This window comes from Oncorhynchus keta, unplaced genomic scaffold, assembly GCF_023373465.1.
Source record: "Oncorhynchus keta strain PuntledgeMale-10-30-2019 unplaced genomic scaffold, Oket_V2 Un_contig_1202_pilon_pilon, whole genome shotgun sequence".
In the NCBI taxonomy this organism is placed as follows: Eukaryota; Metazoa; Chordata; class Actinopteri; order Salmoniformes; family Salmonidae; genus Oncorhynchus; species Oncorhynchus keta.
The window spans coordinates 150,417-166,686 of NW_026277734.1; the positions used below are offsets into that span (position 1 = coordinate 150,417).

The following is a 16,270-nucleotide window of genomic DNA, read 5'->3' on the forward strand; positions in this document are numbered from 1 at the left end:
CACTTCCCAAATGTAATGTGTTAATTCCAAAGGCCCAGATGCATTGCAGTCCTTCCTCCTACCTAGCAGGTAATATAACTGAGTGTGATGTGGTCGTTTTGATTCAAGTTGATTCAGGACCTACACAAATACAGTTTTGTAGCCTATAGGCCTATACTACGAGCTTAGGATATTTAGTTTTTTACATAGGCCTAGTTGTCATGTTGCAACTTGCTTGACGAGATACATTTTGCTTCAGTAAGCCTATCAAGCTCATGTATTCACATTTTGTTGAGTTCATTTAGGCTGTTCAGTCACAGCTGCACAGCTCCACACCATTGCCATCTAGTGGTGGATACCGTGCCTTGCCTACTTTATTTCTATGTAGCAGACAGGCAGCATTACGTAATTATTATATATCAGCAGGGTATGATATTTCTTATATAAGAGCTGGAAACACCAGAAGGAAATGTGCCAGCCCAGTATGGCTGCAAGAGCACAACTTTAAATGGTTGGGGGTAACATAGCAATTATTGGAGGATGATGCAGCCATGTGTTTTTATTTAACAAGGCAAGTCAGTTAAGAGCAAATTCTTATTTACAATGACGGCCTACCACGGCCAAACCTGGACGATGCTGGGCTGCCCTATGGGACTTCCAATCACAGCCGGTTGTGATACAGCCTGCAATCGAAGCAGGGTCTGTAGTGACGCCTCTAGCACTGAGATGCAGTACCTTAGACCGTTGAACCAGGGTCTGTAGTGACGCCTCTAGCACTGAGATGCAGTGCCTTAGACCGTTGAACCAGGGTCTGTAGTGACGCTTCTAGCACTGAGATGCAGTGGTGCCTTAGACCGTTGAACCAGGGTATGTAGTGACGCCTCTAGCACTGAGATGCAGTGGTGCCTTAGACCGTTGAACCAGGGTATGTAGTGACGCCTCTAGCACTGAGATGCAGTGGTGCCTTAGACCGTTGAACCAGGGTCTGTAGTGACGCCTCTAGCGCTGAGATGCAGTGGTGCCTTAGACCGTTGAACCAGGGTATGTAGTGACGCCTCTAGCACTGAGATGCAGTGGTGCCTTAGACCGTTGAACCATGGTATGTAGTGACGCCTCTAGCACTGAGATGCAGTGGTGCCTTAGACCGTTGAACCATGGTATGTAATGACGCCTCTAGCGCTGAGATGCAGTGGTGCCTTAGACCGTTGAACCATGGTATGTAGTGACGCCTCTAGCGCTGAGATGCAGTGGTGCCTTAGACCGTTGAACCATGGTATGTAGTGACGCCTCTAGCGCTGAGATGCAGTGGTGCCTTAGACCGTTGAACCATGGTATGTAGTGACGCCTCTAGTGCTGAGATGCAGTGGTGCCTTAGACCGTTGATCCATGGTATGTAGTGACGCCTCTAGCACTGAGATGCAGTGCCTTAGACCGTTGAACCATGGTCTGTAGTGACGCCTCTAGCACTGAGATGCAGTGCCTTAGACCGTTGAACCATGGTCTGTAGTGACGCCTCTAGCGCTGAGATGCAGTGGTGCCTTAGACCGTTGAACCATGGTCTGTAGTGACGCCTCTAGCGCTGAGATGCAGTGGTGCCTTAGACCGTTGATCCATGGTATGTAGTGACGCCTCTAGCGCTGAGATGCAGTGGTGCCTTAGACCGTTGAACCATGGTCTGTAGTGACGCCTCTAGCGCTGAGATGCAGTGGTGCCTTAGACCGTTGATCCATGGTATGTAGTGACGCCTCTAGCACTGAGATGCAGTGCCTTAGACCGTTGAACCATGGTCTGTAGTGACGCCTCTAGCACTGAGATGCAGTGCCTTAGACCGTTGAACCATGGTCTGTAGTGACGCCTCTAGCACTGAGATGCAGTGCCTTAGACCGTTGAACCATGGTCTGTAGTGACGCCTCTAGCGCTGAGATGCAGTGGTGCCTTAGACCGTTGAACCAGGGTCTGTAGTGACGCCTCTAGCACTGAGATGCAGTGGTGCCTTAGACCGTTGAACCATGGTATGTAGTGACGCCTCTAGCACTGAGATGCAGTGGTGCCTTAGACCGTTGAACCAGGGTATGTAGTGACGCCTCTAGCGCTGAGATGCAGTGGTGCCTTAGACCGTTGAACCATGGTATGTAGTGACGCTTCTAGCACTGAGATGCAGTGGTGCCTTAGACCGTTGAACCATGGTATGTAGTGACGCCTCTAGCGCTGAGATGCAGTGGTGCCTTAGACCGTTGAACCATGGTATGTAGTGACGCCTCTAGCGCTGAGATGCAGTGGTGCCTTAGACCGTTGAACCATGGTATGTAGTGACGCCTCTAGCGCTGAGATGCAGTGGTGCCTTAGACCGTTGAACCATGGTATGTAGTGACGCCTCTAGCGCTGAGATGCAGTGGTGCCTTAGACCGTTGAACCATGGTATGTAGTGACGCCTCTAGCACTGAGATGCAGTGGTGCCTTAGACCGTTGAACCAGGGTCTGTAGTGACGCCTCTAGCACTGAGATGCAGTGGTGCCTTAGACCGTTGAACCAGGGTATGTAGTGACACTTCTAGCACTGAGATGCAGTGGTGCCTTAGACCGTTGAACCAGGGTATGTAGTGACGCCTCTAGCGCTGAGATGCAGTGGTGCCTTAGACCGTTGAACCAGGGTGTGTAGTGACGCCTCTAGCGCTGAGATGCAGTGGTGCCTTAGACCGTTGAACCAGGGTATGTAGTGACGCCTCTAGCACTGAGATGCAGTGGTGCCTTAGACCGTTGAACCATGGTATGTAGTGACGCCTCTAGCACTGAGATGCAGTGGTGCCTTAGACCGTTGAACCATGGTATGTAGTGACGCCTCTAGCACTGAGATGCAGTGGTGCCTTAGACCGTTGAACCAGGGTATGTAGTGACGCCTCTAGCACTGAGATGCAGTGGTGCCTTAGACCGTTGAACCATGGTATGTAGTGACGCCTCTAGCACTGAGATGCAGTGGTGCCTTAGACCGTTGAACCATGGTCTGTAGTGACGCCTCTAGCACTGAGATGCAGTGGTGCCTTAGACCGTTGAACCATGGTATGTAGTGACGCTTCTAGCACTGAGATGCAGTAGTGCCTTAGACCGTTGATCCATGGTATGTAGTGACGCCTCTAGCGCTGAGATGCAGTGGTGCCTTAGACCGTTGAACCATGGTCTGTAGTGACGCCTCTAGCGCTGAGATGCAGTGGTGCCTTAGACCGTTGAACCAGGGTCTGTAGTGACGCCTCTAGCACTGAGATGCAGTGGTGCCTTAGACCGTTGAACCATGGTATGTAGTGACGCCTCTAGCACTGAGATGCAGTGGTGCCTTAGACCGTTGAACCAGGGTCTGTAGTGACGCCTCTAGCGCTGAGATGCAGTAGTGCCTTAGACCGTTGAACCATGGTATGTAGTGACGCTTCTAGCGCTGAGATGCAGTGGTGCCTTAGACCGTTGAACCAGGGTCTGTAGTGACGCCTCTAGCACTGAGATGCGGTGGTGCCTTAGACCGTTGAACCAGGGTATGTAGTGACGCCTCTAGCGCTGAGATGCAGTGGTGCCTTAGACCGTTGAACCAGGGTCTGTAGTGACGCCTCTAGCACTGAGATGCAGTGGTGCCTTAGACCGTTGAACCAGGGTATGTAGTGACGCCTCTAGCACTGAGATGCAGTGGTGCCTTAGACCGTTGAACCATGGTATGTAGTGACGCCTCTAGCACTGAGATGCAGTGGTGCCTTAGACCGTTGAACCATGGTATGTAGTGACGCCTCTAGCACTGAGATGCAGTGGTGCCTTAGACCGCTGCGCCACTCGGGAGCCTCTCTTCTGGTAAAATTATTTTACTATAACACTATACTTTGTCAAGCCTCAATATGTTTAGAACTATTCTCTACCCTAAGGCTTTAAAGTTGACCTGCTGGCTTAAAAAATACTTTAACTCTAAAGTGGAATTTTTTTTATCCAGAAATCAGAGACATTTCACACATAAGGTCTAAAAAAATCTTTCACTTTGAAAGTATGTTGTCCTTTTTTATGCACTAGACCAGTGGTTCCCCACATTTTTCGGTTACTGTACCACCAACTGAATTCTGCTCTGCCTGGAGTACCCCCGAAGTACCCTTTCATGTGCATTTTACCAGTAAGCCTATGGTCTCATGAGTCTTCTCAAGTACCCCCTGTGGATAGACCAGGTACCCCCAGGGGTCCTAGGAGCCTTGTTTGAGAACCACTGCACCCTACCATATGTAGGGATTATTTCTATCCACTAGATGGAACCTTAGGGTAGAGAATAGTTTTCAACATAATGAGACCTGACAGAGTATAATGTTGTAGTAAAATAATTTTACCAGAAGAGGGGGGTGTTGATGAGGAAACAAGATTATGGTGAAGCGTCCTTGTAAACATATAGAGGGGACACATACCCCAAAACATTTGTGAGGAGCTGACCAACGGAAACAAAGTCACACACTATGTATAGTCTACTATCAAACATGTAATGTTGGTAACCAGGGAAAGTGAAGTGTTCTGCAAATTATTATTCATTCAGTACATTTAGAAATGTCCAAATCAATGACATAGTGTAAGATGATCAATTGTATAAATATTGGATCCTATGTCAGAAGATAAAGTTGCTAATTTTGAGGCATAACACTAATGTCACTTCCTTGTATATTTTGATAGTTATAACCTAAAGCTTGGGGTATCAGTGGACTCTTCCTCATACCAACGTGGGATCCAGAGTTTGACTCAATGGCAAAAAGATAATCTGCGGTTGCCGGTTTGAATCCCTAAGCTATTGGGGGAATCTGGAGGGTCCTTCAAAATCCCATGAGCTAACTACCGCCATTGTACCCTTTAACCCCAAAACTGGTCCAGTCTGTCCCTTGTTCTGACCCCTACTTCTCTATGTGTATATACAGTACTGCATGTGTACGCCCACCTGGGAGAAGGAGATATACAATAGATATTTCTGTTGCAAAATGGACTAATAAAGTTCTCTTATAAGAGGAGAAAATTCTCTCCGTCCACCACATGTATGGTAGCCTATATTTGAACTATTTGAATGTCTTACCAACACAACAAATCTTCTGACCCCTATTTTGCTAAATAATTAGCTGAGGATCCTCTTCTGCTAAATTCAAGTGATGTGCATATCTGAGAACAATGGTAGGAGCCAGGAGAAGGTTCTACGGTTCACGGGGTAACTCAAGTTGCTCTACATTCATTATTCATATTAATTGATTCTGGCAGTTTTGAGGACAGCACCTTGTAATGCAACACCCATGGAGGACAGGGATGAGAAATGCACACTAATTTCCTTTGACATGCATACTAAAGAGCCCATTTAATAGTCACACGACGAACTTGCACACAAGACCCTAGTGAAAGGAAATGTACATCTTATAGTACAATGGTTATAAACCCACTACCCCAGTGAATGTTGTCCAGTTCTCTTGTTTTTGTTTAAGTTTATACATCTTCCTATCACGGCTCAGGAGAAGACCCAGACCGTTTCAAAGTAACAACAGTTTATTACACAAACGGGGGCAGGCCAACGACAGGTCAAGGGCAGGCAGAGGTCAGTAATCCAGAACAGAGTCCGAAAGGTACAGGACAACAGGCAGGATGGTCAAAAACAGGGAAAGCTGGAAAACAGGCACTAGTGCAAGACAGACACATGGAAAACCCACTGGTAGGCTTGACAAAACAAAACAAACTGGCAACAGACAGAGAACACAGGTATAAATACACAGGGGATAATGGGGAAGATGGGTGACACCTGGAGGGGGGAGGAGATAAGCACAAATACAGGTGAAACAGATCAGGGTGTGACACCCAAAGCAGCTGCAACTAGGTTTACTAAATTATTATTTTGATAGCATCATGATTCAAAACCATTGATTATAATCTATTGTATGTTACCAAGGTGTCACATCCTGATCTGCTTCACCTGTCTTTGTGCTGGTCTCCACCCACTCCAGGTGTTGCTCATCTTCCCAATTATCCCCAGTGTAGTTATACCTGTGTTCTCAGTCTGTTGCCATTTCGTATTGTCAAGCCTATCAGCGTGTTTTTCCCCTGTGCTCTTGATTTTTCTGGTCTCTGTTTTCTAGCCCTTCCGGTTCTGCCCTGACACTGAGCCTGCCCGGCTGCCCTGACACTGAGCCTGCCCGGCTGCCCTGACACTGAGCCTGCCCGGCTGCCCTGACACTGAGCCTGCCCGGCTGCCCTGACACTGAGCCTGCCCGGCTGCCCTGACACTGAGCCTGCCCGGCTGCCCTGACACTGAGCCTGCCCGGCTGCCCTGACACTGAGCCTGCCCGGCTGCCCTGACACTGAGCCTGCCCGGCTGCCCTGATACTGAGTCCGCCTGTCTGACCCCCTGTGCCTTTCGGACTCTGACCTGGTTAATGAACTTCTGCCTGTCTTCGACCTACCTATTGGCTGCTGCTTCTATTCTACTAAATATCAGAGACTCTAACCATCTGGGTCTGGGTCTCTCCCTGTGTCATTACACAAGGTCTACATATTATATGGATCCCCCCCCTGTACTTTTCAGGAATGGGGGCACAAGGCCTTGTAGAACCACGTCTCTCAGTTATATGGATGTTGGGGAATATCGGTGTGTTCAGCCTATTTTGATGAATACTTTTACATCCCAGCACTCTAGCATCCAGGTGGCTCCTCTTGCTAGATGCCGGTGGGCTGGCATATCACTGAAAAGTCCAGAGCAACATTTGTCATTTGCTGGTGACATTACAATACAGCAGCACCCACATCTATCTGGGTAACCAGTGTTGTTATATTCTCACCTAATCAAATAGCAGCCCCTGGATACTGCCAGTAGCACACAGGCACCACAACCCACATTCTCAATCAAACTATAGCCCAAGTCTCAATCAAACTATAGGCCAAGTCTCAATCAAACTATAGCCCAAGTCTCAATCAAACTATAGGCCAAGTCTCAATCAAACTATAGGCCAAGTCTCAATCAAACTATAGGCCAAGTCTCAATCAAACTATAGGCCAAGTCTCAATCTAACTATAGGCCAAGTCTCAATCTAACTATAGGCCAAGTCTAAATCAAACTATAGCCCAAGTCTCAATCTAACTATAGCCCAAGTCTCAATCTAACTATAGCCCAAGTCTCAATCAAACTATAGCCCAAGTCTCAATCAAACTATAGCCCAAGTCTCAATCAAACTATAGCCCAAGTCTCAATCAAACTATAGCCCAAGTCTCAATCAAACTATAGGCCCAAGTCTCAATCAAACTATCAAACTCCCAAGTCTCAATCAAACTATAGGCCAAGTCTCAATCTAACTATAGGCCAAGTCTCAATCAAACTATAGCCCAAGTCTCAATCAAACTATAGCCCAAGTCTCAATCAAACTATAGCCCAAGTCTCAATCAAACTATAGCCCAAGTCTCAATCAAACTATAGCCCAAGTCTCAATCAAACTATAGGCCAAGTCTCAATCAAACTATAGCCCAAGTCTCAATCAAACTATAGGCCAAGTCTCAATCAAACTATAGCCCAAGTCTCAATCAAACTATAGCCCAAGTCTCAATCAAACTATAGCCCAAGTCTCAATCAAACTATAGCCCAAGTCTCAATCAAACTATAGGCCAAGTCTCAATCAAACTATAGCCCAAGTCTCAATCAAACTATAGGCCAAGTCTCAATCAAACTATAGCCCAAGTCTCAATCAAACTATAGGCCAAGTCTCAATCAAACTATAGGCCAAGTCTCAATCAAACTATAGGCCAAGTCTCAATCAAACTATAGCCCAAGTCTCAATCAAACTATAGCCCAAGTCTCAATCAAACTATAGCCCAAGTCTCAATCAAACTATAGCCCAAGTCTCAATCAAACTATAGCCCAAGTCTCAATCAAACTATAGCCCAAGTCTCAATCAAACTATAGCCCAAGTCTCAATCAAACTATAGCCCAAGTCTCAATCAAACTATAGGCCAAGTCTCAATCAAACTATAGCCCAAGTCTCAATCAAACTATAGCCCAAGTCTCAATCAAACTATAGCCCAAGTCTCAATCAAACTATAGCCCAAGTCTCAATCAAACTATAGCCCAAGTCTCAATCAAACTATAGGCCAAGTCTCAATCTAACTATAGCCCAAGTCTCAATCTAACTATAGGCCAAGTCTCAATCAAACTATAGCCCAAGTCTCAATCTAACTATAGCCCAAGTCTCAATCAAACTATAGCCCAAGTCTCAATCAAACTATAGCCCAAGTCTCAATCAAACTATAGCCCAAGTCTCAATCAAACTATAGCCCAAGTCTCAATCAAACAAAGTCTCAATCAAACCCAAGTCTCAATCAAACTATAGCCCAAGTCTCAATCAAACTATAGCCCAAGTCTCAATCAAACTATAGCCCAAGTCTCAATCAAACTATAGCCCAAGTCTCAATCAAACTATAGCCCAAGTCTCAATCAAACTATAGCCCAAGTCTCAATCAAACTATAGCCCAAGTCTCAATCAAACTATAGCCCAAGTCTCAATCAAACTATAGCCCAAGTCTCAATCAAACTATAGCCCAAGTCTCAATCAAACTATAGCCCAAGTCTCAATCAAACTATAGGCCAAGTCTTAATCTAACTATAGGCCAAGTCTCAATCAAACTATAGCCCAAATTGAATTGGAGGTGCCACTCAGAAGATGTTTCATTTCTGGTTGAGTGAGGTATTTTTTTGATCGGGAAAGCAACTCTTGTTGGAGAAAGAGAGAGAGAGGAAAGAAACTGTTGAGAGATTGAAAGTTGAAGAGGGGACTGTAAGAGAGCAACAGTGATTTTAGGAGAGGTGTGTATAGAGGTAGTAGATAACAGTGATTGTAGGAGAGGTGTGTATAGAGGTAGTAGATAACAGTGATTGTAGGAGAGGTGTGTATAGAGGTAGTAGATAACAGTGATTGTAGGAGAGGTGTGTATAGAGGTAGTAGATAACAGTGATTGTAGGAGAGGTTTGTATAGAGGTAGTAGATAACAGTGATTGTAGGAGAGGTGTGTAGAGGTAGTAGATAACAGTGATTGTAGGAGAGGTGTGTAGAGGTAGTAGATAACAGTGATTGTAGGAGAGGTGTGTATAGAGATAGTAGATAACAGTGATTGTAGGAGAGGTGTGTATAGAGATAGTAGATAACAGTGATTGTAGGAGAGGTGTGTATAGAGGTAGTAGATAACAGTGATTGTAGGAGAGGTGTGTATAGAGGTAGTAGATAACAGTGATTGTAGGAGAGGTGTGTATAGAGGTAGTAGAGACTCTGCTACTCTGCTGTATTAGCCTTTACCTTTCTCTCTTGAGTTTTAGCAGGGAAAAACAGATGGCTAGATGGATTTGTTTTTAAGGAGAGGCAAAGAAGGTCTAACATGTGGTATATGGAGATTTACTCATTCCAACTCAGCCATCTAACATGTTGTACTGTTTCTCTCTGCCTCTCTCTCTCCCTGTCTTTCTTTGCTCTGTTTGTCTCTGCCTCTCTCTCTCCCTGTCTTTCTTTGCTCTGTCTCTCTCTGCCTCTCTCTCCCTGTCTTTCTTCACTCTGCGTGTCTCTGTCTCTGTCTGTCTCTCTGATTCTTTCCGTCTCTCGCTCTCTCTGTCTCTCTTTGCTCTGTGTCTCTCTGCCTCTGTCTGTCTCTCTGCTTCTCTCCGTCTCTCGCTCTCTCTGTCTGCCTCTCCCTGTCTCTCGCTCTGTCTGTCTCCCTCTCTGCCTCTCTCCCTGTCTCTTGCTCTCTCGGTCTCTCTATCTCACTCTCTCACTGTCTCTCTCTCTGCCAAGCTGAGCTTTTTTGTCTCCCTCACTGTCTCATCCCTTCCTTCCCTGACACTCAGTCTCCTGAATACTCTTCAGAGTATGACTGTTGGAACATTAGTTGTGCTATTGTTATTGAAGGGCTTCTCATGGTTAAGATGTTTTTTGACCTGCTCTCATATAAATACGGTCTTCTGGTGCAGAACTGTTTACGTTATATATAGGTGTTAAGGATGTTGACTCCCCAAAGCTGATTATTCTTTAAAATAATTCCAGAAGCATAGTCTTGGACTATGAAGCACTTTAAATGGAGAATCTCCATTGAACATGTCTTCTAGTCTAGGACTGAGATGAATCTGTGTCCAGGAAACCAGCCCATGATGTGATTCCCACTGTTCAAGATAATCCCTAACCATGTGGCCCTCAGCATCCCATCACCCCTCCGTAAATGACTGCACAGACCCACTCATCAAGGGTTCATCCTATTCACACTGAGCTCTATCCAGAACAGTGGACCAATCCCTGGGACTAATGTTGAACATTCATTAACCTTCCTGAGATCCTCTATATCAAGCTCAGCTGTCTGCCAAAAAAAACACACACACACACACACCCTGCCCTGAAGCTAATCATATTTTGTTAGAGCGGAGGAGGAATAAATGATGACATATTTACTGCTCACCGATCTGCAGTGGTTTGGATCACTAAGTGGACCGTCTTCATGTTAACCACAGGGTTGAGTGGCGTAGTCACAACCGACATCTGCACAGAGCCGGTACCAAATCCCTGCAGCAAGCTACCACTATCTAGCCTTGTCCCAGGTCTGTTTGTTCTACCACTATCTAGCCTTGTCCCAGGTCTGTTTGTTCTACCACTATCTAGCCTTGTCCCAGGTCTGTTTGTTCTACCACTATCTATCCTTGTCCCAGGTCTGTTTGTTCTACCACTATCTAGCCTTGTCCCAGGTCTGTTTGTTCTACCACTATCTAGCCTTGTCCCAGGTCTGTTTGTTCTACCACTATCTAGCCTTGTCCCAGGTCTGTTTGTTCTACCACTATCTAGCCTTGTCCCAGGTCTGTTTGTTCTACCACTATCTAGCCTTGTCCCAGGTCTGTTTGTTCTACCACTATCTAGCCTTGTCCCAGGTCTGTTTGTTCTACCACTATCTAGCCTTGTCCCAGGTCTGTTTGTTCTACCACTATCTAGCCTTGTCCCAGGTCTGTTTGTTCTATCTAGCCCACTATCAATAGCCTTGTCCCAGGTCTGTTTGTTCTACCACATCTAGCCTTGTCCCAGGTCTGTTTGTTCTTCCACTATCTAGCCTTGTCCCAGGTCTGTTTGTTCTACCACTATCTAGCCTTGTCCCAGGTCTGTTTGTTCTACCACTATCTAGCCTTGTCCCAGGTCTGTTTGTTCTTCCACTATCTAGCCTTGTCCCAGGTCTGTTTGTTCTACCACTATCTAGCCTTGTCCCAGGTCTGTTCGGTAGAGCCAACTCCTATGGTCGTTTGGCGCATTTGGCATGGCATGATAATGACCATAGGAGTTGGCAGGACAGCACCAATAGATCTGGGTTCAGGCTCGGTCCGCCATCATCACAAGGAATCAAAAGACTGGGTGAATATCCTACAGCTATAACGTGAAGAATGATAGGCCTTTTCTCTAACTGCTGTTAAAGTCTGGGATACTATTCCATTGTTGAATGTGTACTATCGATGCGTAATGTGGGTGTCAAATGATACCCAATACAAATATGACTTATGGAACATTTGCAAACGGTCTCTTTCAGTTTTACACCATGGCTCTGTCTCAGCCCCACAGTAGCTGTACTACTCTGCACAATCATGATGGCATGATTCCCTTTTATAAGCAGCCTGGTTCACGAGGTGGAGGGGGGTCCTCTGAAGTTACAGCCATGGAGGCATCAAATCTTCAACTTCATGAAAGAAAGAGGTCTGCTCCTCTCACCGCTTTAGGTGTGAAAGAGGCCTGCTCCTCTCACCGCTTTAGGTGTGAAAGAGGCCTACTCCTCTCACCGCTTTAGGTGTGAAAGAGGCCTGCTCCTCTCACCGCTTTAGGTGTGAAAGAGGCCTGCTCCTCTCACCCTTTAGGTGTGAAAGAGGCCTGCTCCTCTCACCGCTTTAGGTGTGAAAGAGGTCTGCTCCTCTCACCGCTTTAGGTGTGAAAGAGGCCTGCTCCTCTCACCGCTTTAGGTGTGAAAGAGGCCTGCTCCTCTCACCGCTTTAGGTGTGAAAGAGGCCTGCTCCTCTCACCGCTTTAGGTGTGAAAGAGGCCTGCTCCTCTCACGCTTTAGGTGTGAAAGAGGCCTGCTCCTCTCACCGCTTTAGGTGTGAAAGAGGCCTACTCCTCTCACCGCTTTAGGTGTGAAAGAGGCCTGCTCCTCTCACCGCTTTAGGTGTGAAAGAGGCCTGCTCCTCTCACTGCTTTAGGTGTGAAAGAGGCCTGCTCCTCTCACCGCTTTAGGTGTGAAAGAGGCCTGCTCCTCTCACCGCTTTAGGTGTGAAAGAGGCCTGCTCCTCTCACCGCTTTAGGTGTGAAAGAGGCCTGCTCCTCTCACCGCTTTAGGTGTGAAAGAGGCCTGCTCCTCTCACCGCTTTAGGTGTGAAAGAGGCCTGCTCCTCTCACCGCTTTAGGTGTGAAAGAGGCCTGCTCCTCTCACCGCTTTAGGTGTGAAAGAGGCCTGCTCCTCTCACCGCTTTAGGTGTGAAAGAGGCCTGCTCCTCTCACCGCTTTAGGTGTGAAAGAGACCTACTCTCACCTCTTTTGGTGTGAAAGAGGCCTGCTCCTCTCACCTCTTTAGGTGTGAAAGAGGCCTGCTCCTCTCACCTCTTTAGGTGTGAAAGAGACCTACTCTCACCTCTTTTGGTGTGAAAGAGGCCTACTCTCACCTCTTTTGGTGTGAAAGAGGCCTGCTCCTCTCACCTCTTTAGGTGTGAAAGAGGCCTACTCTCACCTCTTTTGGTGTGAAAGAGGCCTGCTCCTCTCACCGCTTTAGGTGTGAAAGAGGCCTGCTCCTCTCACCGCTTTAGGTGTGAAAGAGGCCTGCTCCTCTCACCTCTTTAGGTGTGAAAGAGGCCTGCTCCTCTCACCGCTTTAGGTGTGAAAGAGGCCTGCTCCTCTCACCGCTTTAGGTGTGAAAGAGGCCTGCTCCTCTCACCGCTTTAGGTGTGAAAGAGGCCTGCTCCTCTCACCTCTTTAGGTGTGAAAGAGGCCTGCTCCTCTCACCTCTTTAGGTGTGAAAGAGGCCTGCTCCTCTCACCGCTTTAGGTGTGAAAGAGGCCTGCTCCTCTCACCGCTTTAGGTGTGAAAGAGGCCTGCTCCTCTCACCGCTTTAGGTGTGAAAGAGGCCTACTCACCTCTTTTGGTGTGACCATTTCCCCAAACCTTCCCTTTAATATTTTAATCAATATAATAATAGGAATGAGGGCCAGGCGTGTAAACACCATTAAAATTCTCTGGTATTAAAGGGGCTTTCCTGATTTGCATGGCTTCTCCCTGTGTTATATTTTCACTGACAGACTTAATTTGCATAATTTCAATTATCTTCTATTAAAAGGAGCTGAACTTTGCCAAACCACAATAACCTTCTTTTTAATTCATTAATGAATTCCCCCACACTCTAAAAAAGAGACGTTCCACTCTCAATCTGTGTTGGCGTAATGTACAGTGCTTTCAGAAAGTATTCAGACAGCTTCACCTTTTTCCACATTTTGTTACGTCACAGCCTTATTCTAAAATTGATAAAATCTTTTTTCCCCATCATCAACCTACACATAATACCCCATAATGACAAAGCAAAAACAAGTTTTAAGATTTTTTTGCAAATTTATGGGGAAAAAATCAGAAATATCACATTTACATACAGTAAGTATTCAGACCCTTTACTCAGTACTTTGTTGAAGCACCTTTGGCAGCGATTACAGCCTTGAGTCTTCTTGGGTAAGACACTACAGGCTTGGCACATCTGTAAACAGGGAGTTTCTCCTCTCAAGCTCTGTCAGGTTGGATGGAGAGAGTCGCTGCACAGCTATCTTCAGGTCTCTCCAGTGATGTTCGATCTGGTTCAAGTCCAGGCTCAGGCTGGGCCACTCAAGAACATTCAGAGACTTGTCCCGAAGCCACTCCTGCGTTGTTTTGGCTGTGTGCTTAGGGTCATTGTTCTGTTGGAAGGTGAACCTTCGCCCCAGTCTGAGGTCCTATGTGCTCTGTAGCAGGTTTTCATCAAGGATCTCTTTGTACTCTGCTCCGTTCATCTTTCCCTCGATCCTGACTATTCTCCCAGTCCCTGCCACTGAAAAACACCCCCACAGCATGACTGTGCCACCACCTTTAGGTGCCTTTTGGCAAACTCCAAGCGGGCTGTCATGTGCCTTTTACTGAGGAGCCTGGCCACTCTACCATAAAGGCCTGATTGGTGGAGTGCTGCAGAGATGGTTGTCCTTCTGGAAGGTTCTCCCATCTTCACAGAGGAACAATGGAGCTCTGTCAGAGTGACCATCGAGGCCTCCCGAGTAGCGCAGCAATCTAAGGCACTGCAGTGCTAGAGGCGTCACTACAGACCCTGTAAATAAGAATGTGTTCTTAACTAACTTGCCTAGTTAAATAAAGGTTAAATGAAAAGGATTGTAAGACTTCCTGGTCACCTTCCTGACCAAGCCCCTTCTGCCCCGATTGCTCTTTTTTTTTCGTGGTATCCAATTGTTAGTAGCTACTATCTTGTCTCATCGCTACAACTCCCGTATGGGCTCGGGAGAGACGAAGGTCGAAAGTCATGCGTCCTCTGATACACAACCCAACCAAGCCACACTGCTTCTTAACACAGCGCGTGTCCAACCCAGAAGCCAGCCGCACCAATGTGTCGTGTCAGAGGAAACACTGTGCACCCGGCGACCTTGGTGCACTGCGCCCGGCGACCTTGGTGCACTGCGCCCGGCGACCTTGGTGCACTGCGCCCGGCGACCTTGGTGCACTGCGCCCGGCGACCTTGGTGCACTGCGCCCGGCCTGCCACAGGAGTCGCAAACCCTCCCTAACCCAGGCGACGCTAGGCCAACTGACCTCCCGGTCGCGGCCGGTTGCAACAGAGCCTGGGCGCGAACCCAGAGTCTCTGGTGGCAGCACCCTTAACCACTGCACCACCCAGGAGGCCCCCCAATTGCTCATTTTGGTTGGGCGCCCAGCCCTAGGAATGATAGAGGCACTGTGTTCTTGGGACCTTCAATGCTGCAGACATTTTTTGGTACCCTTCCCCAGATCTGTTCCGCGACACAATCCTGTCTGAGAGTTCTTGGACAATTCCTTCAACCTCATGGCTTGGTTTTTGCTCTGACATGCACTGTCAACTGTTGGACCTTACAGGTGTGTGTCTTTCCAAATCATGTACAATAAAACAAATTTACCACAGATGGACTCCAATCAAATTGTAGAAACATCTCAAGGATGATCAATGGAAACAAGATGCACCTGGGCTCAATTTTGAGTCTCATAGCAAAGGGTCTGAATACTTATGTAAATATTCCTGTTATTTGACTGTTTCTTTTTAAACTGCAAAAACAGTTTTTGCTTTGTCCTTATGGGGTATTGTGTGTAGATTGATGAGGATTTAAAAAATATAATCCATTTTAGAATAAGGCTGTACCGTAACAAAATGTGGAAAAGGGAAGGGGTCTGAATACTTTCTGAATGCACTGTTTATCACAGTGGAGTAAGGTTGATTCAGTTAACAGTAGTACTAATTATTATTGTATTCAAAGAAATACAGTTAGACTTTGAAAAGCTTACCGTGCTATTATTTTTCTTTATTGATGTTTCTGAGTTTACGTGCAGTTAGGATTCTTGGCGACAATACTTGGAACTTTGCCATAGAAGATAGTTCTAATTCATCAGAGAGCTATTTTATGGTCCTCCAGGCTAGTTCCCTACTGGGCTCGGAATCTATTTTAAAACCCATGTTGCTGTAATTCAACAAAATGGGCAGAATAATGGATTGTGTTTGAGGCTTGAAGCACTGAGACACAGATGGACTCATCTGAAAGACGTGAGGGGGATTTCATATTTTCATTGTCAGCTGACTGAAAAGATTCTATCTGGAGGCCATGTTTTATTTAAATTCTTTAATTCTCCTCCCGCTGCCTGTCTGCATAGCTACTGAGAACAGTGAACGTCAGCAGTGAGATCACAGCAGTGGAGGCTGCTGAGGGGAGGACGACTCATATTAATGGCTGGAATGGAGTCAATGGAATGGTATCAAACACCTGGAAAACACGTCTTTGATGTGTTTGATACAATTCCATTGAATCCATTGCATGAGCCGTCCTCCCCTCACCAGCCTCCACTGGATCACACAGTATGGATAACTCTCTATCATCTGTACACAAGCAGTGATAATCCTCTTTGATACACCTTCCACTTCATCACCCCGGTTACCGCCTGCCTCGGAGGAGACAAACTTCATCACCCCGGTTACCGCCTGCCTCGGAGGAGACCAACTTCATCACCC

The 16,270-nt window shown here is 46.7% G+C and overlaps 1 long non-coding RNA gene across 2 annotated transcripts; it reads left to right on the forward strand.

Moving 5' to 3' along the window:
• Positions 1-8,583: 8,583 nt before the first annotated feature.
• On the forward strand, positions 8,584-11,167 carry LOC127917773 (uncharacterized). 2 transcript variants are annotated; one of them, XR_008097689.1, is made up of 5 exons: positions 8,584-8,934; positions 8,975-9,078; positions 9,119-10,644; positions 10,681-10,968; positions 11,084-11,167. It is a non-coding gene; the product is annotated as an uncharacterized LOC127917773 (long non-coding RNA). The 2 variants fall into 2 exon arrangements; XR_008097690.1 differs by having other exon boundaries at positions 8,975-9,040.
• The last annotated feature ends 5,103 nt before the right edge of the window (positions 11,168-16,270 follow it).